The sequence below is a fragment of the Aquarana catesbeiana genome, linkage group LG03 (genome assembly GCF_042186555.1).
Source record: "Aquarana catesbeiana isolate 2022-GZ linkage group LG03, ASM4218655v1, whole genome shotgun sequence".
Taxonomy (NCBI): domain Eukaryota; kingdom Metazoa; phylum Chordata; class Amphibia; order Anura; family Ranidae; genus Aquarana; species Aquarana catesbeiana.
In genome coordinates this window covers 640,000,758-640,021,967 of record NC_133326.1, presented here as the reverse complement: position 1 = coordinate 640,021,967, position 21,210 = coordinate 640,000,758, and the positions used below count along the sequence as shown (strand labels likewise).

The window sequence follows — 21,210 nt, the reverse complement described above, 5'->3', positions numbered from 1 at the left end:
GCAGAGTACTAACCACTATACGATCACGGCATTGTCGACGAGCCAGGTAGGAGTCGAACCTACAATCTTCTGATCCGTAGTCAGACGCGTTATCCATTGCGCCACTGGCCCTGCACCTGCCCCCTGACTCTTTGCAAAGCCTTCACAAAGGTCATTCTAGCTGCAGAAGCCAATCGGCACCATCTTAGCCATTCCTGAGTTAAACGGCTAACTTTCTGGACAATTTCAAATGGAAAGGAAAGTGCTCAGGGCCTTCTCAGTTGCTGTCAAATCACTGCTTATGGCTGCTCGATTGTTGTAAAATAGCAAAGGGTAATAATGTTACAATGTCATTCTATGTAGCCGACAGGTGGTCTTGAAGCAAACCCCACCCCCTTCTAGGATGGTTGTTTCACTTTGACATAGATGGCCTCTCGAAAAGTAATGGTCCGCGCTGTCCAAGAAACACACCCCACTGGGCTTCAAAGAATCTCTTTTGACTCCCTGCTGTTACCATCAAAGGCCAGTGTTGTAGAGTTCTCATAACCCCAAGTTCGTGTTCGTTCTTGTTCCAGCGGGTGTAACATGACATGGTAGGACACCTTGGCCTGTTGACCAATCCTTTAGTGATCTGACTATGGTGTGCCACATTGTAATCTAAAGGCACTAGGATAGTATCAAGGTATCATACATCACAGCGTTGATGCTGCTTGCAAGCAGTCTTAGAGAGACTCCCTCCTCCTTGTGTGTATCTTAAGGAGGAGTCGGAAATGGCATAACCGTGACAGAGGTGGCTGTGGACATTACACTCCATCTAGCACATAAAGATGCCGTGACCCGGATTCGAACCGGGGTTGCTGCGGCCACAACGCAGAGTACTAACCACTATACGATCACGGCATTGTCGACGAGCCAGGTAGGAGTCGAAACCTACAATCTTCTGATCCGTAGTCAGACGCGTTATCCATTGCGCCACTGGCCCTGCACCTGCCCCTGACTCTTTGCAAAGCCTTCACAAAGGTCATTCTAGCTGCAGAAGCCAATCGGCACCATCTTAGCCATTCCTGAGTTAAACGGCTAACTTTCTGGACAATTTCAAATGGAAAGGAAAGTGCTCAGGCCTTCTCAGTTGCTGTCAAATCACTGCTTATGGCTGCTCGATTGTTGTAAAATAGCAAAGGGTAATAATGTTACAATGTCATTCTATGTAGCCGACAGGTGGTCTTGAAGCAAACCCCACCCCCTTCTAGGATGGTTGTTTCACTTTGACATAGATGGCCTCTCGAAAAGTAATGGTCCGCGCTGTCCAAGAAACACACCCCACTGGGCTTCAAAGAATCTCTTTTGACTCCCTGCTGTTACCATCAAAGGCCAGTGTTGTAGAGTTCTCATAACCCCAAGTTCGTGTTCGTTCTTGTTCCAGCGGGTGTAACATGACATGGTAGGACACCTTGGCCTGTTGACCAATCCTTTAGTGATCTGACTATGGTGTGCCACATTGTAATCTAAAGGCACTAGGATAGTATCAAGGTATCATACATCACAGCGTTGATGCTGCTTGCAAGCAGTCTTAGAGAGACTCCCTCCTCCTTGTGTGTATCTTAAGGAGGAGTCGGAAATGGCATAACCGTGACAGAGGTGGCTGTGGACATTACACTCCATCTAGCACATAAAGATGCCGTGACCCGATTCGAACCGGGGTTGCTGCGGCCACAACGCAGAGTACTAACCACTATACGATCACGGCATTGTCGACGAGCCAGGTAGGAGTCGAACCTACAATCTTCTGATCCGTAGTCAGACGCGTTATCCATTGCGCCACTGGCCCTGCACCTGCCCCTGACTCTTTGCAAAGCCTTCACAAAGGTCATTCTAGCTGCAGAAGCCAATCGGCACCATCTTAGCCATTCCTGAGTTAAACGGCTAACTTTCTGGACAATTTCAAATGGAAAGGAAAGTGCTCAGGCCTTCTCAGTTGCTGTCAAATCACTGCTTATGGCTGCTCGATTGTTGTAAAATAGCAAAGGGTAATAATGTTACAATGTCATTCTATGTAGCCGACAGGTGGTCTTGAAGCAAACCCCACCCCCTTCTAGGATGGTTGTTTCACTTTGACATAGATGGCCTCTCGAAAAGTAATGGTCCGCGCTGTCCAAGAAACACACCCCACTGGGCTTCAAAGAATCTCTTTTGACTCCCTGCTGTTACCATCAAAGGCCAGTGTTGTAGAGTTCTCATAACCCCAAGTTCGTGTTCGTTCTTGTTCCAGCGGGTGTAACATGACATGGTAGGACACCTTGGCCTGTTGACCAATCCTTTAGTGATCTGACTATGGTGTGCCACATTGTAATCTAAAGGCACTAGGATAGTATCAAGGTATCATACATCACAGCGTTGATGCTGCTTGCAAGCAGTCTTAGAGAGACTCCCTCCTCCTTGTGTGTATCTTAAGGAGGAGTCGGAAATGGCATAACCGTGACAGAGGTGGCTGTGGACATTACACTCCATCTAGCACATAAAGATGCCGTGACCCGGATTCGAACCGGGGTTGCTGCGGCCACAACGCAGAGTACTAACCACTATACGATCACGGCATTGTCGACGAGCCAGGTAGGAGTCGAACCTACAATCTTCTGATCCGTAGTCAGACGCGTTATCCATTGCGCCACTGGCCCTGCACCTGCCCCTGACTCTTTGCAAAGCCTTCACAAAGGTCATTCTAGCTGCAGAAGCCAATCGGCACCATCTTAGCCATTCCTGAGTTAAACGGCTAACTTTCTGGACAATTTCAAATGGAAAGGAAAGTGCTCAGGCCTTCTCAGTTGCTGTCAAATCACTGCTTATGGCTGCTCGATTGTTGTAAAATAGCAAAGGGTAATAATGTTACAATGTCATTCTATGTAGCCGACAGGTGGTCTTGAAGCAAACCCCACCCCCTTCTAGGATGGTTGTTTCACTTTGACATAGATGGCCTCTCGAAAAGTAATGGTCCGCGCTGTCCAAGAAACACACCCCACTGGGCTTCAAAGAATCTCTTTTGACTCCCTGCTGTTACCATCAAAGGCCAGTGTTGTAGAGTTCTCATAACCCCAAGTTCGTGTTCGTTCTTGTTCCAGCGGGTGTAACATGACATGGTAGGACACCTTGGCCTGTTGACCAATCCTTTAGTGATCTGACTATGGTGTGCCACATTGTAATCTAAAGGCACTAGGATAGTATCAAGGTATCATACATCACAGCGTTGATGCTGCTTGCAAGCAGTCTTAGAGAGACTCCCTCCTCCTTGTGTGTATCTTAAGGAGGAGTCGGAAATGGCATAACCGTGACAGAGGTGGCTGTGGACATTACACTCCATCTAGCACATAAAGATGCCGTGACCCGGATTCGAACCGGGGTTGCTGCGGCCACAACGCAGAGTACTAACCACTATACGATCACGGCATTGTCGACGAGCCAGGTAGGAGTCGAACCTACAATCTTCTGATCCGTAGTCAGACGCGTTATCCATTGCGCCACTGGCCCTGCACCTGCCCCTGACTCTTTGCAAAGCCTTCACAAAGGTCATTCTAGCTGCAGAAGCCAATCGGCACCATCTTAGCCATTCCTGAGTTAAACGGCTAACTTTCTGGACAATTTCAAATGGAAAGGAAAGTGCTCAGGCCTTCTCAGTTGCTGTCAAATCACTGCTTATGGCTGCTCGATTGTTGTAAAATAGCAAAGGGTAATAATGTTACAATGTCATTCTATGTAGCCGACAGGTGGTCTTGAAGCAAACCCCACCCCCTTCTAGGATGGTTGTTTCACTTTGACATAGATGGCCTCTCGAAAAGTAATGGTCCGCGCTGTCCAAGAAACACACCCCACTGGGCTTCAAAGAATCTCTTTTGACTCCCTGCTGTTACCATCAAAGGCCAGTGTTGTAGAGTTCTCATAACCCCAAGTTCGTGTTCGTTCTTGTTCCAGCGGGTGTAACATGACATGGTAGGACACCTTGGCCTGTTGACCAATCCTTTAGTGATCTGACTATGGTGTGCCACATTGTAATCTAAAGGCACTAGGATAGTATCAAGGTATCATACATCACAGCGTTGATGCTGCTTGCAAGCAGTCTTAGAGAGACTCCCTCCTCCTTGTGTGTATCTTAAGGAGGAGTCGGAAATGGCATAACCGTGACAGAGGTGGCTGTGGACATTACACTCCATCTAGCACATAAAGATGCCGTGACCCGGATTCGAACCGGGGTTGCTGCGGCCACAACGCAGAGTACTAACCACTATACGATCACGGCATTGTCGACGAGCCAGGTAGGAGTCGAACCTACAATCTTCTGATCCGTAGTCAGACGCGTTATCCATTGCGCCACTGGCCCTGCACCTGCCCCTGACTCTTTGCAAAGCCTTCACAAAGGTCATTCTAGCTGCAGAAGCCAATCGGCACCATCTTAGCCATTCCTGAGTTAAACGGCTAACTTTCTGGACAATTTCAAATGGAAAGGAAAGTGCTCAGGCCTTCTCAGTTGCTGTCAAATCACTGCTTATGGCTGCTCGATTGTTGTAAAATAGCAAAGGGTAATAATGTTACAATGTCATTCTATGTAGCCGACAGGTGGTCTTGAAGCAAACCCCACCCCCTTCTAGGATGGTTGTTTCACTTTGACATAGATGGCCTCTCGAAAAGTAATGGTCCGCGCTGTCCAAGAAACACACCCCACTGGGCTTCAAAGAATCTCTTTTGACTCCCTGCTGTTACCATCAAAGGCCAGTGTTGTAGAGTTCTCATAACCCCAAGTTCGTGTTCGTTCTTGTTCCAGCGGGTGTAACATGACATGGTAGGACACCTTGGCCTGTTGACCAATCCTTTAGTGATCTGACTATGGTGTGCCACATTGTAATCTAAAGGCACTAGGATAGTATCAAGGTATCATACATCACAGCGTTGATGCTGCTTGCAAGCAGTCTTAGAGAGACTCCCTCCTCCTTGTGTGTATCTTAAGGAGGAGTCGGAAATGGCATAACCGTGACAGAGGTGGCTGTGGACATTACACTCCATCTAGCACATAAAGATGCCGTGACCCGGATTCGAACCGGGGTTGCTGCGGCCACAACGCAGAGTACTAACCACTATACGATCACGGCATTGTCGACGAGCCAGGTAGGAGTCGAACCTACAATCTTCTGATCCGTAGTCAGACGCGTTATCCATTGCGCCACTGGCCCTGCACCTGCCCCTGACTCTTTGCAAAGCCTTCACAAAGGTCATTCTAGCTGCAGAAGCCAATCGGCACCATCTTAGCCATTCCTGAGTTAAACGGCTAACTTTCTGGACAATTTCAAATGGAAAGGAAAGTGCTCAGGCCTTCTCAGTTGCTGTCAAATCACTGCTTATGGCTGCTCGATTGTTGTAAAATAGCAAAGGGTAATAATGTTACAATGTCATTCTATGTAGCCGACAGGTGGTCTTGAAGCAAACCCCACCCCCTTCTAGGATGGTTGTTTCACTTTGACATAGATGGCCTCTCGAAAAGTAATGGTCCGCGCTGTCCAAGAAACACACCCCACTGGGCTTCAAAGAATCTCTTTTGACTCCCTGCTGTTACCATCAAAGGCCAGTGTTGTAGAGTTCTCATAACCCCAAGTTCGTGTTCGTTCTTGTTCCAGCGGGTGTAACATGACATGGTAGGACACCTTGGCCTGTTGACCAATCCTTTAGTGATCTGACTATGGTGTGCCACATTGTAATCTAAAGGCACTAGGATAGTATCAAGGTATCATACATCACAGCGTTGATGCTGCTTGCAAGCAGTCTTAGAGAGACTCCCTCCTCCTTGTGTGTATCTTAAGGAGGAGTCGGAAATGGCATAACCGTGACAGAGGTGGCTGTGGACATTACACTCCATCTAGCACATAAAGATGCCGTGACCCGGATTCGAACCGGGGTTGCTGCGGCCACAACGCAGAGTACTAACCACTATACGATCACGGCATTGTCGACGAGCCAGGTAGGAGTCGAACCTACAATCTTCTGATCCGTAGTCAGACGCGTTATCCATTGCGCCACTGGCCCTGCACCTGCCCCTGACTCTTTGCAAAGCCTTCACAAAGGTCATTCTAGCTGCAGAAGCCAATCGGCACCATCTTAGCCATTCCTGAGTTAAACGGCTAACTTTCTGGACAATTTCAAATGGAAAGGAAAGTGCTCAGGCCTTCTCAGTTGCTGTCAAATCACTGCTTATGGCTGCTCGATTGTTGTAAAATAGCAAAGGGTAATAATGTTACAATGTCATTCTATGTAGCCGACAGGTGGTCTTGAAGCAAACCCCACCCCCTTCTAGGATGGTTGTTTCACTTTGACATAGATGGCCTCTCGAAAAGTAATGGTCCGCGCTGTCCAAGAAACACACCCCACTGGGCTTCAAAGAATCTCTTTTGACTCCCTGCTGTTACCATCAAAGGCCAGTGTTGTAGAGTTCTCATAACCCCAAGTTCGTGTTCGTTCTTGTTCCAGCGGGTGTAACATGACATGGTAGGACACCTTGGCCTGTTGACCAATCCTTTAGTGATCTGACTATGGTGTGCCACATTGTAATCTAAAGGCACTAGGATAGTATCAAGGTATCATACATCACAGCGTTGATGCTGCTTGCAAGCAGTCTTAGAGAGACTCCCTCCTCCTTGTGTGTATCTTAAGGAGGAGTCGGAAATGGCATAACCGTGACAGAGGTGGCTGTGGACATTACACTCCATCTAGCACATAAAGATGCCGTGACCCGGATTCGAACCGGGGTTGCTGCGGCCACAACGCAGAGTACTAACCACTATACGATCACGGCATTGTCGACGAGCCAGGTAGGAGTCGAACCTACAATCTTCTGATCCGTAGTCAGACGCGTTATCCATTGCGCCACTGGCCCTGCACCTGCCCCTGACTCTTTGCAAAGCCTTCACAAAGGTCATTCTAGCTGCAGAAGCCAATCGGCACCATCTTAGCCATTCCTGAGTTAAACGGCTAACTTTCTGGACAATTTCAAATGGAAAGGAAAGTGCTCAGGCCTTCTCAGTTGCTGTCAAATCACTGCTTATGGCTGCTCGATTGTTGTAAAATAGCAAAGGGTAATAATGTTACAATGTCATTCTATGTAGCCGACAGGTGGTCTTGAAGCAAACCCCACCCCCTTCTAGGATGGTTGTTTCACTTTGACATAGATGGCCTCTCGAAAAGTAATGGTCCGCGCTGTCCAAGAAACACACCCCACTGGGCTTCAAAGAATCTCTTTTGACTCCCTGCTGTTACCATCAAAGGCCAGTGTTGTAGAGTTCTCATAACCCCAAGTTCGTGTTCGTTCTTGTTCCAGCGGGTGTAACATGACATGGTAGGACACCTTGGCCTGTTGACCAATCCTTTAGTGATCTGACTATGGTGTGCCACATTGTAATCTAAAGGCACTAGGATAGTATCAAGGTATCATACATCACAGCGTTGATGCTGCTTGCAAGCAGTCTTAGAGAGACTCCCTCCTCCTTGTGTGTATCTTAAGGAGGAGTCGGAAATGGCATAACCGTGACAGAGGTGGCTGTGGACATTACACTCCATCTAGCACATAAAGATGCCGTGACCCGGATTCGAACCGGGGTTGCTGCGGCCACAACGCAGAGTACTAACCACTATACGATCACGGCATTGTCGACGAGCCAGGTAGGAGTCGAACCTACAATCTTCTGATCCGTAGTCAGACGCGTTATCCATTGCGCCACTGGCCCTGCACCTGCCCCTGACTCTTTGCAAAGCCTTCACAAAGGTCATTCTAGCTGCAGAAGCCAATCGGCACCATCTTAGCCATTCCTGAGTTAAACGGCTAACTTTCTGGACAATTTCAAATGGAAAGGAAAGTGCTCAGGCCTTCTCAGTTGCTGTCAAATCACTGCTTATGGCTGCTCGATTGTTGTAAAATAGCAAAGGGTAATAATGTTACAATGTCATTCTATGTAGCCGACAGGTGGTCTTGAAGCAAACCCCACCCCCTTCTAGGATGGTTGTTTCACTTTGACATAGATGGCCTCTCGAAAAGTAATGGTCCGCGCTGTCCAAGAAACACACCCCACTGGGCTTCAAAGAATCTCTTTTGACTCCCTGCTGTTACCATCAAAGGCCAGTGTTGTAGAGTTCTCATAACCCCAAGTTCGTGTTCGTTCTTGTTCCAGCGGGTGTAACATGACATGGTAGGACACCTTGGCCTGTTGACCAATCCTTTAGTGATCTGACTATGGTGTGCCACATTGTAATCTAAAGGCACTAGGATAGTATCAAGGTATCATACATCACAGCGTTGATGCTGCTTGCAAGCAGTCTTAGAGAGACTCCCTCCTCCTTGTGTGTATCTTAAGGAGGAGTCGGAAATGGCATAACCGTGACAGAGGTGGCTGTGGACATTACACTCCATCTAGCACATAAAGATGCCGTGACCCGGATTCGAACCGGGGTTGCTGCGGCCACAACGCAGAGTACTAACCACTATACGATCACGGCATTGTCGACGAGCCAGGTAGGAGTCGAACCTACAATCTTCTGATCCGTAGTCAGACGCGTTATCCATTGCGCCACTGGCCCTGCACCTGCCCCTGACTCTTTGCAAAGCCTTCACAAAGGTCATTCTAGCTGCAGAAGCCAATCGGCACCATCTTAGCCATTCCTGAGTTAAACGGCTAACTTTCTGGACAATTTCAAATGGAAAGGAAAGTGCTCAGGCCTTCTCAGTTGCTGTCAAATCACTGCTTATGGCTGCTCGATTGTTGTAAAATAGCAAAGGGTAATAATGTTACAATGTCATTCTATGTAGCCGACAGGTGGTCTTGAAGCAAACCCCACCCCCTTCTAGGATGGTTGTTTCACTTTGACATAGATGGCCTCTCGAAAAGTAATGGTCCGCGCTGTCCAAGAAACACACCCCACTGGGCTTCAAAGAATCTCTTTTGACTCCCTGCTGTTACCATCAAAGGCCAGTGTTGTAGAGTTCTCATAACCCCAAGTTCGTGTTCGTTCTTGTTCCAGCGGGTGTAACATGACATGGTAGGACACCTTGGCCTGTTGACCAATCCTTTAGTGATCTGACTATGGTGTGCCACATTGTAATCTAAAGGCACTAGGATAGTATCAAGGTATCATACATCACAGCGTTGATGCTGCTTGCAAGCAGTCTTAGAGAGACTCCCTCCTCCTTGTGTGTATCTTAAGGAGGAGTCGGAAATGGCATAACCGTGACAGAGGTGGCTGTGGACATTACACTCCATCTAGCACATAAAGATGCCGTGACCCGGATTCGAACCGGGGTTGCTGCGGCCACAACGCAGAGTACTAACCACTATACGATCACGGCATTGTCGACGAGCCAGGTAGGAGTCGAACCTACAATCTTCTGATCCGTAGTCAGACGCGTTATCCATTGCGCCACTGGCCCTGCACCTGCCCCTGACTCTTTGCAAAGCCTTCACAAAGGTCATTCTAGCTGCAGAAGCCAATCGGCACCATCTTAGCCATTCCTGAGTTAAACGGCTAACTTTCTGGACAATTTCAAATGGAAAGGAAAGTGCTCAGGCCTTCTCAGTTGCTGTCAAATCACTGCTTATGGCTGCTCGATTGTTGTAAAATAGCAAAGGGTAATAATGTTACAATGTCATTCTATGTAGCCGACAGGTGGTCTTGAAGCAAACCCCACCCCCTTCTAGGATGGTTGTTTCACTTTGACATAGATGGCCTCTCGAAAAGTAATGGTCCGCGCTGTCCAAGAAACACACCCCACTGGGCTTCAAAGAATCTCTTTTGACTCCCTGCTGTTACCATCAAAGGCCAGTGTTGTAGAGTTCTCATAACCCCAAGTTCGTGTTCGTTCTTGTTCCAGCGGGTGTAACATGACATGGTAGGACACCTTGGCCTGTTGACCAATCCTTTAGTGATCTGACTATGGTGTGCCACATTGTAATCTAAAGGCACTAGGATAGTATCAAGGTATCATACATCACAGCGTTGATGCTGCTTGCAAGCAGTCTTAGAGAGACTCCCTCCTCCTTGTGTGTATCTTAAGGAGGAGTCGGAAATGGCATAACCGTGACAGAGGTGGCTGTGGACATTACACTCCATCTAGCACATAAAGATGCCGTGACCCGGATTCGAACCGGGGTTGCTGCGGCCACAACGCAGAGTACTAACCACTATACGATCACGGCATTGTCGACGAGCCAGGTAGGAGTCGAACCTACAATCTTCTGATCCGTAGTCAGACGCGTTATCCATTGCGCCACTGGCCCTGCACCTGCCCCTGACTCTTTGCAAAGCCTTCACAAAGGTCATTCTAGCTGCAGAAGCCAATCGGCACCATCTTAGCCATTCCTGAGTTAAACGGCTAACTTTCTGGACAATTTCAAATGGAAAGGAAAGTGCTCAGGCCTTCTCAGTTGCTGTCAAATCACTGCTTATGGCTGCTCGATTGTTGTAAAATAGCAAAGGGTAATAATGTTACAATGTCATTCTATGTAGCCGACAGGTGGTCTTGAAGCAAACCCCACCCCCTTCTAGGATGGTTGTTTCACTTTGACATAGATGGCCTCTCGAAAAGTAATGGTCCGCGCTGTCCAAGAAACACACCCCACTGGGCTTCAAAGAATCTCTTTTGACTCCCTGCTGTTACCATCAAAGGCCAGTGTTGTAGAGTTCTCATAACCCCAAGTTCGTGTTCGTTCTTGTTCCAGCGGGTGTAACATGACATGGTAGGACACCTTGGCCTGTTGACCAATCCTTTAGTGATCTGACTATGGTGTGCCACATTGTAATCTAAAGGCACTAGGATAGTATCAAGGTATCATACATCACAGCGTTGATGCTGCTTGCAAGCAGTCTTAGAGAGACTCCCTCCTCCTTGTGTGTATCTTAAGGAGGAGTCGGAAATGGCATAACCGTGACAGAGGTGGCTGTGGACATTACACTCCATCTAGCACATAAAGATGCCGTGACCCGGATTCGAACCGGGGTTGCTGCGGCCACAACGCAGAGTACTAACCACTATACGATCACGGCATTGTCGACGAGCCAGGTAGGAGTCGAACCTACAATCTTCTGATCCGTAGTCAGACGCGTTATCCATTGCGCCACTGGCCCTGCACCTGCCCCTGACTCTTTGCAAAGCCTTCACAAAGGTCATTCTAGCTGCAGAAGCCAATCGGCACCATCTTAGCCATTCCTGAGTTAAACGGCTAACTTTCTGGACAATTTCAAATGGAAAGGAAAGTGCTCAGGCCTTCTCAGTTGCTGTCAAATCACTGCTTATGGCTGCTCGATTGTTGTAAAATAGCAAAGGGTAATAATGTTACAATGTCATTCTATGTAGCCGACAGGTGGTCTTGAAGCAAACCCCACCCCCTTCTAGGATGGTTGTTTCACTTTGACATAGATGGCCTCTCGAAAAGTAATGGTCCGCGCTGTCCAAGAAACACACCCCACTGGGCTTCAAAGAATCTCTTTTGACTCCCTGCTGTTACCATCAAAGGCCAGTGTTGTAGAGTTCTCATAACCCCAAGTTCGTGTTCGTTCTTGTTCCAGCGGGTGTAACATGACATGGTAGGACACCTTGGCCTGTTGACCAATCCTTTAGTGATCTGACTATGGTGTGCCACATTGTAATCTAAAGGCACTAGGATAGTATCAAGGTATCATACATCACAGCGTTGATGCTGCTTGCAAGCAGTCTTAGAGAGACTCCCTCCTCCTTGTGTGTATCTTAAGGAGGAGTTGGAAATGGCATAACCGTGACAGAGGTGGCTGTGGACATTACACTCCATCTAGCACATAAAGATGCCGTGACCCGGATTCGAACCGGGGTTGCTGCGGCCACAACGCAGAGTACTAACCACTATACGATCACGGCATTGTCGACGAGCCAGGTAGGAGTCGAACCTACAATCTTCTGATCCGTAGTCAGACGCGTTATCCATTGCGCCACTGGCCCTGCACCTGCCCCTGACTCTTTGCAAAGCCTTCACAAAGGTCATTCTAGCTGCAGAAGCCAATCGGCACCATCTTAGCCATTCCTGAGTTAAACGGCTAACTTTCTGGACAATTTCAAATGGAAAGGAAAGTGCTCAGGCCTTCTCAGTTGCTGTCAAATCACTGCTTATGGCTGCTCGATTGTTGTAAAATAGCAAAGGGTAATAATGTTACAATGTCATTCTATGTAGCCGACAGGTGGTCTTGAAGCAAACCCCACCCCCTTCTAGGATGGTTGTTTCACTTTGACATAGATGGCCTCTCGAAAAGTAATGGTCCGCGCTGTCCAAGAAACACACCCCACTGGGCTTCAAAGAATCTCTTTTGACTCCCTGCTGTTACCATCAAAGGCCAGTGTTGTAGAGTTCTCATAACCCCAAGTTCGTGTTCGTTCTTGTTCCAGCGGGTGTAACATGACATGGTAGGACACCTTGGCCTGTTGACCAATCCTTTAGTGATCTGACTATGGTGTGCCACATTGTAATCTAAAGGCACTAGGATAGTATCAAGGTATCATACATCACAGCGTTGATGCTGCTTGCAAGCAGTCTTAGAGAGACTCCCTCCTCCTTGTGTGTATCTTAAGGAGGAGTCGGAAATGGCATAACCGTGACAGAGGTGGCTGTGGACATTACACTCCATCTAGCACATAAAGATGCCGTGACCCGGATTCGAACCGGGGTTGCTGCGGCCACAACGCAGAGTACTAACCACTATACGATCACGGCATTGTCGACGAGCCAGGTAGGAGTCGAACCTACAATCTTCTGATCCGTAGTCAGACGCGTTATCCATTGCGCCACTGGCCCTGCACCTGCCCCTGACTCTTTGCAAAGCCTTCACAAAGGTCATTCTAGCTGCAGAAGCCAATCGGCACCATCTTAGCCATTCCTGAGTTAAACGGCTAACTTTCTGGACAATTTCAAATGGAAAGGAAAGTGCTCAGGCCTTCTCAGTTGCTGTCAAATCACTGCTTATGGCTGCTCGATTGTTGTAAAATAGCAAAGGGTAATAATGTTACAATGTCATTCTATGTAGCCGACAGGTGGTCTTGAAGCAAACCCCACCCCCTTCTAGGATGGTTGTTTCACTTTGACATAGATGGCCTCTCGAAAAGTAATGGTCCGCGCTGTCCAAGAAACACACCCCACTGGGCTTCAAAGAATCTCTTTTGACTCCCTGCTGTTACCATCAAAGGCCAGTGTTGTAGAGTTCTCATAACCCCAAGTTCGTGTTCGTTCTTGTTCCAGCGGGTGTAACATGACATGGTAGGACACCTTGGCCTGTTGACCAATCCTTTAGTGATCTGACTATGGTGTGCCACATTGTAATCTAAAGGCACTAGGATAGTATCAAGGTATCATACATCACAGCGTTGATGCTGCTTGCAAGCAGTCTTAGAGAGACTCCCTCCTCCTTGTGTGTATCTTAAGGAGGAGTCGGAAATGGCATAACCGTGACAGAGGTGGCTGTGGACATTACACTCCATCTAGCACATAAAGATGCCGTGACCCGGATTCGAACCGGGGTTGCTGCGGCCACAACGCAGAGTACTAACCACTATACGATCACGGCATTGTCGACGAGCCAGGTAGGAGTCGAACCTACAATCTTCTGATCCGTAGTCAGACGCGTTATCCATTGCGCCACTGGCCCTGCACCTGCCCCTGACTCTTTGCAAAGCCTTCACAAAGGTCATTCTAGCTGCAGAAGCCAATCGGCACCATCTTAGCCATTCCTGAGTTAAACGGCTAACTTTCTGGACAATTTCAAATGGAAAGGAAAGTGCTCAGGCCTTCTCAGTTGCTGTCAAATCACTGCTTATGGCTGCTCGATTGTTGTAAAATAGCAAAGGGTAATAATGTTACAATGTCATTCTATGTAGCCGACAGGTGGTCTTGAAGCAAACCCCACCCCCTTCTAGGATGGTTGTTTCACTTTGACATAGATGGCCTCTCGAAAAGTAATGGTCCGCGCTGTCCAAGAAACACACCCCACTGGGCTTCAAAGAATCTCTTTTGACTCCCTGCTGTTACCATCAAAGGCCAGTGTTGTAGAGTTCTCATAACCCCAAGTTCGTGTTCGTTCTTGTTCCAGCGGGTGTAACATGACATGGTAGGACACCTTGGCCTGTTGACCAATCCTTTAGTGATCTGACTATGGTGTGCCACATTGTAATCTAAAGGCACTAGGATAGTATCAAGGTATCATACATCACAGCGTTGATGCTGCTTGCAAGCAGTCTTAGAGAGACTCCCTCCTCCTTGTGTGTATCTTAAGGAGGAGTCGGAAATGGCATAACCATGACAGAGGTGGCTGTGGACATTACACTCCATCTAGCACATAAAGATGCCGTGACCCGGATTCGAACCGGGGTTGCTGCGGCCACAACGCAGAGTACTAACCACTATACGATCACGGCATTGTCGACGAGCCAGGTAGGAGTCGAACCTACAATCTTCTGATCCGTAGTCAGACGCGTTATCCATTGCGCCACTGGCCCTGCACCTGCCCCTGACTCTTTGCAAAGCCTTCACAAAGGTCATTCTAGCTGCAGAAGCCAATCGGCACCATCTTAGCCATTCCTGAGTTAAACAGCTAACTTTCTGGACAATTTCAAATGGAAAGGAAAGTGCTCAGGCCTTCTCAGTTGCTGTCAAATCACTGCTTATGGCTGCTCGATTGTTGTAAAATAGCAAAGGGTAATAATGTTACAATGTCATTCTATGTAGCCGACAGGTGGTCTTGAAGCAAACCCCACCCCCTTCTAGGATGGTTGTTTCACTTTGACATAGATGGCCTCTCGAAAAGTAATGGTCCGCGCTGTCCAAGAAACACACCCCACTGGGCTTCAAAGAATCTCTTTTGACTCCCTGCTGTTACCATCAAAGGCCAGTGTTGTAGAGTTCTCATAACCCCAAGTTCGTGTTCGTTCTTGTTCCAGCGGGTGTAACATGACATGGTAGGACACCTTGGCCTGTTGACCAATCCTTTAGTGATCTGACTATGGTGTGCCACATTGTAATCTAAAGGCACTAGGATAGTATCAAGGTATCATACATCACAGCGTTGATGCTGCTTGCAAGCAGTCTTAGAGAGACTCCCTCCTCCTTGTGTGTATCTTAAGGAGGAGTCGGAAATGGCATAACCGTGACAGAGGTGGCTGTGGACATTACACTCCATCTAGCACATAAAGATGCCGTGACCCGGATTCGAACCGGGGTTGCTGCGGCCACAACGCAGAGTACTAACCACTATACGATCACGGCATTGTCGACGAGCCAGGTAGGAGTCGAACCTACAATCTTCTGATCCGTAGTCAGACGCGTTATCCATTGCGCCACTGGCCCTGCACCTGCCCCTGACTCTTTGCAAAGCCTTCACAAAGGTCATTCTAGCTGCAGAAGCCAATCGGCACCATCTTAGCCATTCCTGAGTTAAACGGCTAACTTTCTGGACAATTTCAAATGGAAAGGAAAGTGCTCAGGCCTTCTCAGTTGCTGTCAAATCACTGCTTATGGCTGCTCGATTGTTGTAAAATAGCAAAGGGTAATAATGTTACAATGTCATTCTATGTAGCCGACAGGTGGTCTTGAAGCAAACCCCACCCCCTTCTAGGATGGTTGTTTCACTTTGACATAGATGGCCTCTCGAAAAGTAATGGTCCGCGCTGTCCAAGAAACACACCCCACTGGGCTTCAAAGAATCTCTTTTGACTCCCTGCTGTTACCATCAAAGGCCAGTGTTGTAGAGTTCTCATAACCCCAAGTTCGTGTTCGTTCTTGTTCCAGCGGGTGTAACATGACATGGTAGGACACCTTGGCCTGTTGACCAATCCTTTAGTGATCTGACTATGGTGTGCCACATTGTAATCTAAAGGCACTAGGATAGTATCAAGGTATCATACATCACAGCGTTGATGCTGCTTGCAAGCAGTCTTAGAGAGACTCCCTCCTCCTTGTGTGTATCTTAAGGAGGAGTCGGAAATGGCATAACCGTGACAGAGGTGGCTGTGGACATTACACTCCATCTAGCACATAAAGATGCCGTGACCCGGATTCGAACCGGGGTTGCTGCGGCCACAACGCAGAGTACTAACCACTATACGATCACGGCATTGTCGACGAGCCAGGTAGGAGTCGAACCTACAATCTTCTGATCCGTAGTCAGACGCGTTATCCATTGCGCCACTGGCCCTGCACCTGCCCCTGACTCTTTGCAAAGCCTTCACAAAGGTCATTCTAGCTGCAGAAGCCAATCGGCACCATCTTAGCCATTCCTGAGTTAAACGGCTAACTTTCTGGACAATTTCAAATGGAAAGGAAAGTGCTCAGGCCTTCTCAGTTGCTGTCAAATCACTGCTTATGGCTGCTCGATTGTTGTAAAATAGCAAAGGGTAATAATGTTACAATGTCATTCTATGTAGCCGACAGGTGGTCTTGAAGCAAACCCCACCCCCTTCTAGGATGGTTGTTTCACTTTGACATAGATGGCCTCTCGAAAAGTAATGGTCCGCGCTGTCCAAGAAACACACCCCACTGGGCTTCAAAGAATCTCTTTTGACTCCCTGCTGTTACCATCAAAGGCCAGTGTTGTAGAGTTCTCATAACCCCAAGTTCGTGTTCGTTCTTGTTCCAGCGGGTGTAACATGACATGGTAGGACACCTTGGCCTGTTGACCAATCCTTTAGTGATCTGACTATGGTGTGCCACATTGTAATCTAAAGGCACTAGGATAGTATCAAGGTATCATACATCACAGCGTTGATGCTGCTTGCAAGCAGTCTTAGAGAGACTCCCTCCTCCTTGTGTGTATCTTAAGGAGGAGTCGGAAATGGCATAACCGTGACAGAGGTGGCTGTGGACATTACACTCCATCTAGCACATAAAGATGCCGTGACCCGGATTCGAACCGGGGTTGCTGCGGCCACAACGCAGAGTACTAACCACTATACGATCACGGCATTGTTGACGAGCCAGGTAGGAGTCGAACCTACAATCTTCTGATCCGTAGTCAGACGCGTTATCCATTGCGCCACTGGCCCTGCACCTGCCCCTGACTCTTTGCAAAGCCTTCACAAAGGTCATTCTAGCTGCAGAAGCCAATCGGCACCATCTTAGCCATTCCTGAGTTAAACGGCTAACTTTCTGGACAATTTCAAATGGAAAGGAAAGTGCTCAGGCCTTCTCAGTTGCTGTCAAATCACTGCTTATGGCTGCTCGATTGTTGTAAAATAGCAAAGGGTAATAATGTTACAATGTCATTCTATGTAGCCGACAGGTGGTCTTGAAGCAAACCCCACCCCCTTCTAGGATGGTTGTTTCACTTTGACATAGATGGCCTCTCGAAAAGTAATGGTCCGCGCTGTCCAAGAAACACACCCCACTGGGCTTCAAAGAATCTCTTTTGACTCCCTGCTGTTACCATCAAAGGCCAGTGTTGTAGAGTTCTCATAACCCCAAGTTCGTGTTCGTTCTTGTTCCAGCGGGTGTAACATGACATGGTAGGACACCTTGGCCTGTTGACCAATCCTTTAGTGATCTGACTATGGTGTGCCACATTGTAATCTAAAGGCACTAGGATAGTATCAAGGTATCATACATCACAGCGTTGATGCTGCTTGCAAGCAGTCTTAGAGAGACTCCCTCCTCCTTGTGTGTATCTTAAGGAGGAGTCGGAAATGGCATAACCATGACAGAGGTGGCTGTGGACATTACACTCCATCTAGCACATAAAGATGCCGTGACCCGGATTCGAACCGGGGTTGCTGCGGCCACAACGCAGAGTACTAACCACTATACGATCACGGCATTGTCGACGAGCCAGGTAGGAGTCGAACCTACAATCTTCTGATCCGTAGTCAGACGCGTTATCCATTGCGCCACTGGCCCTGCACCTGCCCCTGACTCTTTGCAAAGCCTTCACAAAGGTCATTCTAGCTGCAGAAGCCAATCGGCACCATCTTAGCCATTCCTGAGTTAAACGGCTAACTTTCTGGACAATTTCAAATGGAAAGGAAAGTGCTCAGGCCTTCTCAGTTGCTGTCAAATCACTGCTTATGGCTGCTCGATTGTTGTAAAATAGCAAAGGGTAATAATGTTACAATGTCATTCTATGTAGCCGACAGGTGGTCTTGAAGCAAACCCCACCCCCTTCTAGGATGGTTGTTTCACTTTGACATAGATGGCCTCTCGAAAAGTAATGGTCCGCGCTGTCCAAGAAACACACCCCACTGGGCTTCAAAGAATCTCTTTTGACTCCCTGCTGTTACCATCAAAGGCCAGTGTTGTAGAGTTCTCATAACCCCAAGTTCGTGTTCGTTCTTGTTCCAGCGGGTGTAACATGACATGGTAGGACACCTTGGCCTGTTGACCAATCCTTTAGTGATCTGACTATGGTGTGCCACATTGTAATCTAAAGGCACTAGGATAGTATCAAGGTATCATACATCACAGCGTTGATGCTGCTTGCAAGCAGTCTTAGAGAGACTCCCTCCTCCTTGTGTGTATCTTAAGGAGGAGTCGGAAATGGCATAACCGTGACAGAGGTGGCTGTGGACATTACACTCCATCTAGCACATAAAGATGCCGTGACCCGGATTCGAACCGGGGTTGCTGCGGCCACAACGCAGAGTACTAACCACTATACGATCACGGCATTGTCGACGAGCCAGGTAGGAGTCGAACCTACAATCTTCTGATCCGTAGTCAGACGCGTTATCCATTGCGCCACTGGCCCTGCACCTGCCCCTGACTCTTTGCAAAGCCTTCACAAAGGTCATTCTAGCTGCAGAAGCCAATCGGCACCATCTTAGCCATTCCTGAGTTAAACGGCTAACTTTCTGGACAATTTCAAATGGAAAGGAAAGTGCTCAGGCCTTCTCAGTTGCTGTCAAATCACTGCTTATGGCTGCTCGATTGTTGTAAAATAGCAAAGGGTAATAATGTTACAATGTCATTCTATGTAGCCGACAGGTGGTCTTGAAGCAAACCCCACCCCCTTCTAGGATGGTTGTTTCACTTTGACATAGATGGCCTCTCGAAAAGTAATGGTCCGCGCTGTCCAAGAAACACACCCCACTGGGCTTCAAAGAATCTCTTTTGACTCCCTGCTGTTACCATCAAAGGCCAGTGTTGTAGAGTTCTCATAACCCCAAGTTCGTGTTCGTTCTTGTTCCAGCGGGTGTAACATGACATGGTAGGACACCTTGGCCTGTTGACCAATCCTTTAGTGATCTGACTATGGTGTGCCACATTGTAATCTAAAGGCACTAGGATAGTATCAAGGTATCATACATCACAGCGTTGATGCTGCTTGCAAGCAGTCTTAGAGAGACTCCCTCCTCCTTGTGTGTATCTTAAGGAGGAGTCGGAAATGGCATAACCGTGACAGAGGTGGCTGTGGACATTACACTCCATCTAGCACATAAAGATGCCGTGACCCGGATTCGAACCGGGGTTGCTGCGGCCACAACGCAGAGTACTAACCACTATACGATCACGGCATTGTCGACGAGCCAGGTAGGAGTCGAACCTACAATCTTCTGATCCGTAGTCAGACGCGTTATCCATTGCGCCACTGGCCCTGCACCTGCCCCTGACTCTTTGCAAAGCCTTCACAAAGGTCATTCTAGCTGCAGAAGCCAATCGGCACCATCTTAGCCATTCCTGAGTTAAACGGCTAACTTTCTGGACAATTTCAAATGGAAAGGAAAGTGCTCAGGCCTTCTCAGTTGCTGTCAAATCACTGCTTATGGCTGCTCGATTGTTGTAAAATAGCAAAGGGTAATAATGTTACAATGTCATTCTATGTAGCCGACAGGTGGTCTTGAAGCAAACCCCACCCCCTTCTAGGATGGTTGTTTCACTTTGACATAGATGGCCTCTCGAAAAGTAATGGTCCGCGCTGTCCAAGAAACACACCCCACTGGGCTTCAAAGAATCTCTTTTGACTCCCTGCTGTTACCATCAAAGGCCAGTGTTGTAGAGTTCTCATAACCCCAAGTTCGTGTTCGTTCTTGTTCCAGCGGGTGTAACATGACATGGTAGGACACCTTGGCCTGTTGACCAATCCTTTAGTGATCTGACTATGGTGTGCCACATTGTAATCTAAAGGCACTAGGATAGTATCAAGGTATCATACATCACAGCGTTGATGCTGCTTGCAAGCAGTCTTAGAGAGACTCCCTCCTCCTTGTGTGTATCTTAAGGAGGAGTCGGAAATGGCATAACCGTGACAGAGGTGGCTGTGGACATTACACTCCATCTAGCACATAAAGATGCCGTGACCCGGATTCGAACCGGGGTTGCTGCGGCCACAACGCAGAGTACTAACCACTATACGATCACGGCATTGTCGACGAGCCAGGTAGGAGTCGAACCTACAATCTTCTGATCCGTAGTCAGACGCGTTATCCATTGCGCCACTGGCCCTGCACCTGCCCCTGACTCTTTGCAAAGCCTTCACAAAGGTCATTCTAGCTGCAGAAGCCAATCGGCACCATCTTAGCCATTCCTGAGTTAAACGGCTAACTTTCTGGACAATTTCAAATGGAAAGGAAAGTGCTCAGGCCTTCTCAGTTGCTGTCAAATCACTGCTTATGGCTGCTCGATTGTTGTAAAATAGCAAAGGGTAATAATGTTACAATGTCATTCTATGTAGCCGACAGGTGGTCTTGAAGCAAACCCCACCCCCTTCTAGGATGGTTGTTTCACTTTGACATAGATGGCCTCTCGAAAAGTAATGGTCCGCGCTGTCCAAGAAACACACCCCACTGGGCTTCAAAGAATCTCTTTTGACTCCCTGCTGTTACCATCAAAGGCCAGTGTTGTAGAGTTCTCATAACCCCAAGTTCGTGTTCGTTCTTGTTCCAGCGGGTGTAACATGACATGGTAGGACACCTTGGCCTGTTGACCAATCCTTTAGTGATCTGACTATGGTGTGCCACATTGTAATCTAAAGGCACTAGGATAGTATCAAGGTATCATACATCACAGCGTTGATGCTGCTTGCAAGCAGTCTTAGAGAGACTCCCTCCTCCTTGTGTGTATCTTAAGGAGGAGTCGGAAATGGCATAACCATGACAGAGGTGGCTGTGGACATTACACTCCATCTAGCACATAAAGATGCCGTGACCCGGATTCGAACCGGGGTTGCTGCGGCCACAACGCAGAGTACTAACCACTATACGATCACGGCATT

At 48.0% G+C, this 21,210-nt stretch overlaps 49 non-coding genes across 49 annotated transcripts; all 49 read right to left on the bottom strand.

Moving 5' to 3' along the window:
* Positions 1-38: 38 nt before the first annotated feature.
* Positions 39-111, bottom strand: TRNAR-ACG (transfer RNA arginine (anticodon ACG)). Its single transcript has one exon. It is a non-coding gene; the product is annotated as a tRNA-Arg (tRNA).
* Positions 112-807: 696 nt separating this feature from the next.
* Positions 808-879, bottom strand: TRNAH-GUG (transfer RNA histidin (anticodon GUG)). Its single transcript has one exon. It is a non-coding gene; the product is annotated as a tRNA-His (tRNA).
* Positions 880-887: 8 nt separating this feature from the next.
* Positions 888-961, bottom strand: TRNAR-ACG (transfer RNA arginine (anticodon ACG)). The gene has a single exon. It is a non-coding gene; the product is annotated as a tRNA-Arg (tRNA).
* A 773-nt stretch (positions 962-1,734) lies between these two features.
* Positions 1,735-1,807, bottom strand: TRNAR-ACG (transfer RNA arginine (anticodon ACG)). The gene has a single exon. It is a non-coding gene; the product is annotated as a tRNA-Arg (tRNA).
* Positions 1,808-2,501: 694 nt separating this feature from the next.
* Positions 2,502-2,573, bottom strand: TRNAH-GUG (transfer RNA histidin (anticodon GUG)). Its single transcript has one exon. It is a non-coding gene; the product is annotated as a tRNA-His (tRNA).
* Positions 2,574-2,581: 8 nt separating this feature from the next.
* TRNAR-ACG (transfer RNA arginine (anticodon ACG)) lies at positions 2,582-2,654 on the bottom strand. Its single transcript has one exon. It is a non-coding gene; the product is annotated as a tRNA-Arg (tRNA).
* A 694-nt stretch (positions 2,655-3,348) lies between these two features.
* Positions 3,349-3,420, bottom strand: TRNAH-GUG (transfer RNA histidin (anticodon GUG)). Its single transcript has one exon. It is a non-coding gene; the product is annotated as a tRNA-His (tRNA).
* An 8-nt stretch (positions 3,421-3,428) lies between these two features.
* TRNAR-ACG (transfer RNA arginine (anticodon ACG)) lies at positions 3,429-3,501 on the bottom strand. Its single transcript has one exon. It is a non-coding gene; the product is annotated as a tRNA-Arg (tRNA).
* A 694-nt stretch (positions 3,502-4,195) lies between these two features.
* TRNAH-GUG (transfer RNA histidin (anticodon GUG)) lies at positions 4,196-4,267 on the bottom strand. The gene has a single exon. It is a non-coding gene; the product is annotated as a tRNA-His (tRNA).
* Positions 4,268-4,275: 8 nt separating this feature from the next.
* On the bottom strand, positions 4,276-4,348 carry TRNAR-ACG (transfer RNA arginine (anticodon ACG)). Its single transcript has one exon. It is a non-coding gene; the product is annotated as a tRNA-Arg (tRNA).
* Positions 4,349-5,042: 694 nt separating this feature from the next.
* TRNAH-GUG (transfer RNA histidin (anticodon GUG)) lies at positions 5,043-5,114 on the bottom strand. The gene has a single exon. It is a non-coding gene; the product is annotated as a tRNA-His (tRNA).
* An 8-nt stretch (positions 5,115-5,122) lies between these two features.
* On the bottom strand, positions 5,123-5,195 carry TRNAR-ACG (transfer RNA arginine (anticodon ACG)). Its single transcript has one exon. It is a non-coding gene; the product is annotated as a tRNA-Arg (tRNA).
* A 694-nt stretch (positions 5,196-5,889) lies between these two features.
* On the bottom strand, positions 5,890-5,961 carry TRNAH-GUG (transfer RNA histidin (anticodon GUG)). Its single transcript has one exon. It is a non-coding gene; the product is annotated as a tRNA-His (tRNA).
* Positions 5,962-5,969: 8 nt separating this feature from the next.
* Positions 5,970-6,042, bottom strand: TRNAR-ACG (transfer RNA arginine (anticodon ACG)). The gene has a single exon. It is a non-coding gene; the product is annotated as a tRNA-Arg (tRNA).
* Positions 6,043-6,736: 694 nt separating this feature from the next.
* Positions 6,737-6,808, bottom strand: TRNAH-GUG (transfer RNA histidin (anticodon GUG)). The gene has a single exon. It is a non-coding gene; the product is annotated as a tRNA-His (tRNA).
* An 8-nt stretch (positions 6,809-6,816) lies between these two features.
* On the bottom strand, positions 6,817-6,889 carry TRNAR-ACG (transfer RNA arginine (anticodon ACG)). The gene has a single exon. It is a non-coding gene; the product is annotated as a tRNA-Arg (tRNA).
* Positions 6,890-7,583: 694 nt separating this feature from the next.
* TRNAH-GUG (transfer RNA histidin (anticodon GUG)) lies at positions 7,584-7,655 on the bottom strand. The gene has a single exon. It is a non-coding gene; the product is annotated as a tRNA-His (tRNA).
* Positions 7,656-7,663: 8 nt separating this feature from the next.
* TRNAR-ACG (transfer RNA arginine (anticodon ACG)) lies at positions 7,664-7,736 on the bottom strand. Its single transcript has one exon. It is a non-coding gene; the product is annotated as a tRNA-Arg (tRNA).
* A 694-nt stretch (positions 7,737-8,430) lies between these two features.
* TRNAH-GUG (transfer RNA histidin (anticodon GUG)) lies at positions 8,431-8,502 on the bottom strand. The gene has a single exon. It is a non-coding gene; the product is annotated as a tRNA-His (tRNA).
* An 8-nt stretch (positions 8,503-8,510) lies between these two features.
* Positions 8,511-8,583, bottom strand: TRNAR-ACG (transfer RNA arginine (anticodon ACG)). Its single transcript has one exon. It is a non-coding gene; the product is annotated as a tRNA-Arg (tRNA).
* Positions 8,584-9,277: 694 nt separating this feature from the next.
* TRNAH-GUG (transfer RNA histidin (anticodon GUG)) lies at positions 9,278-9,349 on the bottom strand. Its single transcript has one exon. It is a non-coding gene; the product is annotated as a tRNA-His (tRNA).
* Positions 9,350-9,357: 8 nt separating this feature from the next.
* Positions 9,358-9,430, bottom strand: TRNAR-ACG (transfer RNA arginine (anticodon ACG)). The gene has a single exon. It is a non-coding gene; the product is annotated as a tRNA-Arg (tRNA).
* A 694-nt stretch (positions 9,431-10,124) lies between these two features.
* On the bottom strand, positions 10,125-10,196 carry TRNAH-GUG (transfer RNA histidin (anticodon GUG)). Its single transcript has one exon. It is a non-coding gene; the product is annotated as a tRNA-His (tRNA).
* Positions 10,197-10,204: 8 nt separating this feature from the next.
* TRNAR-ACG (transfer RNA arginine (anticodon ACG)) lies at positions 10,205-10,277 on the bottom strand. Its single transcript has one exon. It is a non-coding gene; the product is annotated as a tRNA-Arg (tRNA).
* Positions 10,278-10,971: 694 nt separating this feature from the next.
* TRNAH-GUG (transfer RNA histidin (anticodon GUG)) lies at positions 10,972-11,043 on the bottom strand. The gene has a single exon. It is a non-coding gene; the product is annotated as a tRNA-His (tRNA).
* An 8-nt stretch (positions 11,044-11,051) lies between these two features.
* On the bottom strand, positions 11,052-11,124 carry TRNAR-ACG (transfer RNA arginine (anticodon ACG)). The gene has a single exon. It is a non-coding gene; the product is annotated as a tRNA-Arg (tRNA).
* A 694-nt stretch (positions 11,125-11,818) lies between these two features.
* On the bottom strand, positions 11,819-11,890 carry TRNAH-GUG (transfer RNA histidin (anticodon GUG)). The gene has a single exon. It is a non-coding gene; the product is annotated as a tRNA-His (tRNA).
* Positions 11,891-11,898: 8 nt separating this feature from the next.
* Positions 11,899-11,971, bottom strand: TRNAR-ACG (transfer RNA arginine (anticodon ACG)). Its single transcript has one exon. It is a non-coding gene; the product is annotated as a tRNA-Arg (tRNA).
* Positions 11,972-12,665: 694 nt separating this feature from the next.
* Positions 12,666-12,737, bottom strand: TRNAH-GUG (transfer RNA histidin (anticodon GUG)). Its single transcript has one exon. It is a non-coding gene; the product is annotated as a tRNA-His (tRNA).
* An 8-nt stretch (positions 12,738-12,745) lies between these two features.
* On the bottom strand, positions 12,746-12,818 carry TRNAR-ACG (transfer RNA arginine (anticodon ACG)). Its single transcript has one exon. It is a non-coding gene; the product is annotated as a tRNA-Arg (tRNA).
* A 694-nt stretch (positions 12,819-13,512) lies between these two features.
* Positions 13,513-13,584, bottom strand: TRNAH-GUG (transfer RNA histidin (anticodon GUG)). Its single transcript has one exon. It is a non-coding gene; the product is annotated as a tRNA-His (tRNA).
* Positions 13,585-13,592: 8 nt separating this feature from the next.
* TRNAR-ACG (transfer RNA arginine (anticodon ACG)) lies at positions 13,593-13,665 on the bottom strand. Its single transcript has one exon. It is a non-coding gene; the product is annotated as a tRNA-Arg (tRNA).
* Positions 13,666-14,359: 694 nt separating this feature from the next.
* TRNAH-GUG (transfer RNA histidin (anticodon GUG)) lies at positions 14,360-14,431 on the bottom strand. Its single transcript has one exon. It is a non-coding gene; the product is annotated as a tRNA-His (tRNA).
* Positions 14,432-14,439: 8 nt separating this feature from the next.
* TRNAR-ACG (transfer RNA arginine (anticodon ACG)) lies at positions 14,440-14,512 on the bottom strand. The gene has a single exon. It is a non-coding gene; the product is annotated as a tRNA-Arg (tRNA).
* Positions 14,513-15,206: 694 nt separating this feature from the next.
* On the bottom strand, positions 15,207-15,278 carry TRNAH-GUG (transfer RNA histidin (anticodon GUG)). The gene has a single exon. It is a non-coding gene; the product is annotated as a tRNA-His (tRNA).
* An 8-nt stretch (positions 15,279-15,286) lies between these two features.
* Positions 15,287-15,359, bottom strand: TRNAR-ACG (transfer RNA arginine (anticodon ACG)). Its single transcript has one exon. It is a non-coding gene; the product is annotated as a tRNA-Arg (tRNA).
* Positions 15,360-16,053: 694 nt separating this feature from the next.
* TRNAH-GUG (transfer RNA histidin (anticodon GUG)) lies at positions 16,054-16,125 on the bottom strand. Its single transcript has one exon. It is a non-coding gene; the product is annotated as a tRNA-His (tRNA).
* An 8-nt stretch (positions 16,126-16,133) lies between these two features.
* TRNAR-ACG (transfer RNA arginine (anticodon ACG)) lies at positions 16,134-16,206 on the bottom strand. Its single transcript has one exon. It is a non-coding gene; the product is annotated as a tRNA-Arg (tRNA).
* A 694-nt stretch (positions 16,207-16,900) lies between these two features.
* Positions 16,901-16,972, bottom strand: TRNAH-GUG (transfer RNA histidin (anticodon GUG)). The gene has a single exon. It is a non-coding gene; the product is annotated as a tRNA-His (tRNA).
* An 8-nt stretch (positions 16,973-16,980) lies between these two features.
* TRNAR-ACG (transfer RNA arginine (anticodon ACG)) lies at positions 16,981-17,053 on the bottom strand. Its single transcript has one exon. It is a non-coding gene; the product is annotated as a tRNA-Arg (tRNA).
* Positions 17,054-17,747: 694 nt separating this feature from the next.
* Positions 17,748-17,819, bottom strand: TRNAH-GUG (transfer RNA histidin (anticodon GUG)). Its single transcript has one exon. It is a non-coding gene; the product is annotated as a tRNA-His (tRNA).
* An 8-nt stretch (positions 17,820-17,827) lies between these two features.
* Positions 17,828-17,900, bottom strand: TRNAR-ACG (transfer RNA arginine (anticodon ACG)). Its single transcript has one exon. It is a non-coding gene; the product is annotated as a tRNA-Arg (tRNA).
* A 694-nt stretch (positions 17,901-18,594) lies between these two features.
* On the bottom strand, positions 18,595-18,666 carry TRNAH-GUG (transfer RNA histidin (anticodon GUG)). Its single transcript has one exon. It is a non-coding gene; the product is annotated as a tRNA-His (tRNA).
* Positions 18,667-18,674: 8 nt separating this feature from the next.
* On the bottom strand, positions 18,675-18,747 carry TRNAR-ACG (transfer RNA arginine (anticodon ACG)). Its single transcript has one exon. It is a non-coding gene; the product is annotated as a tRNA-Arg (tRNA).
* Positions 18,748-19,441: 694 nt separating this feature from the next.
* On the bottom strand, positions 19,442-19,513 carry TRNAH-GUG (transfer RNA histidin (anticodon GUG)). Its single transcript has one exon. It is a non-coding gene; the product is annotated as a tRNA-His (tRNA).
* Positions 19,514-19,521: 8 nt separating this feature from the next.
* On the bottom strand, positions 19,522-19,594 carry TRNAR-ACG (transfer RNA arginine (anticodon ACG)). The gene has a single exon. It is a non-coding gene; the product is annotated as a tRNA-Arg (tRNA).
* A 694-nt stretch (positions 19,595-20,288) lies between these two features.
* On the bottom strand, positions 20,289-20,360 carry TRNAH-GUG (transfer RNA histidin (anticodon GUG)). The gene has a single exon. It is a non-coding gene; the product is annotated as a tRNA-His (tRNA).
* Positions 20,361-20,368: 8 nt separating this feature from the next.
* TRNAR-ACG (transfer RNA arginine (anticodon ACG)) lies at positions 20,369-20,441 on the bottom strand. Its single transcript has one exon. It is a non-coding gene; the product is annotated as a tRNA-Arg (tRNA).
* Positions 20,442-21,135: 694 nt separating this feature from the next.
* Positions 21,136-21,207, bottom strand: TRNAH-GUG (transfer RNA histidin (anticodon GUG)). Its single transcript has one exon. It is a non-coding gene; the product is annotated as a tRNA-His (tRNA).
* Between the last annotated feature and the right edge of the window lie 3 nt (positions 21,208-21,210).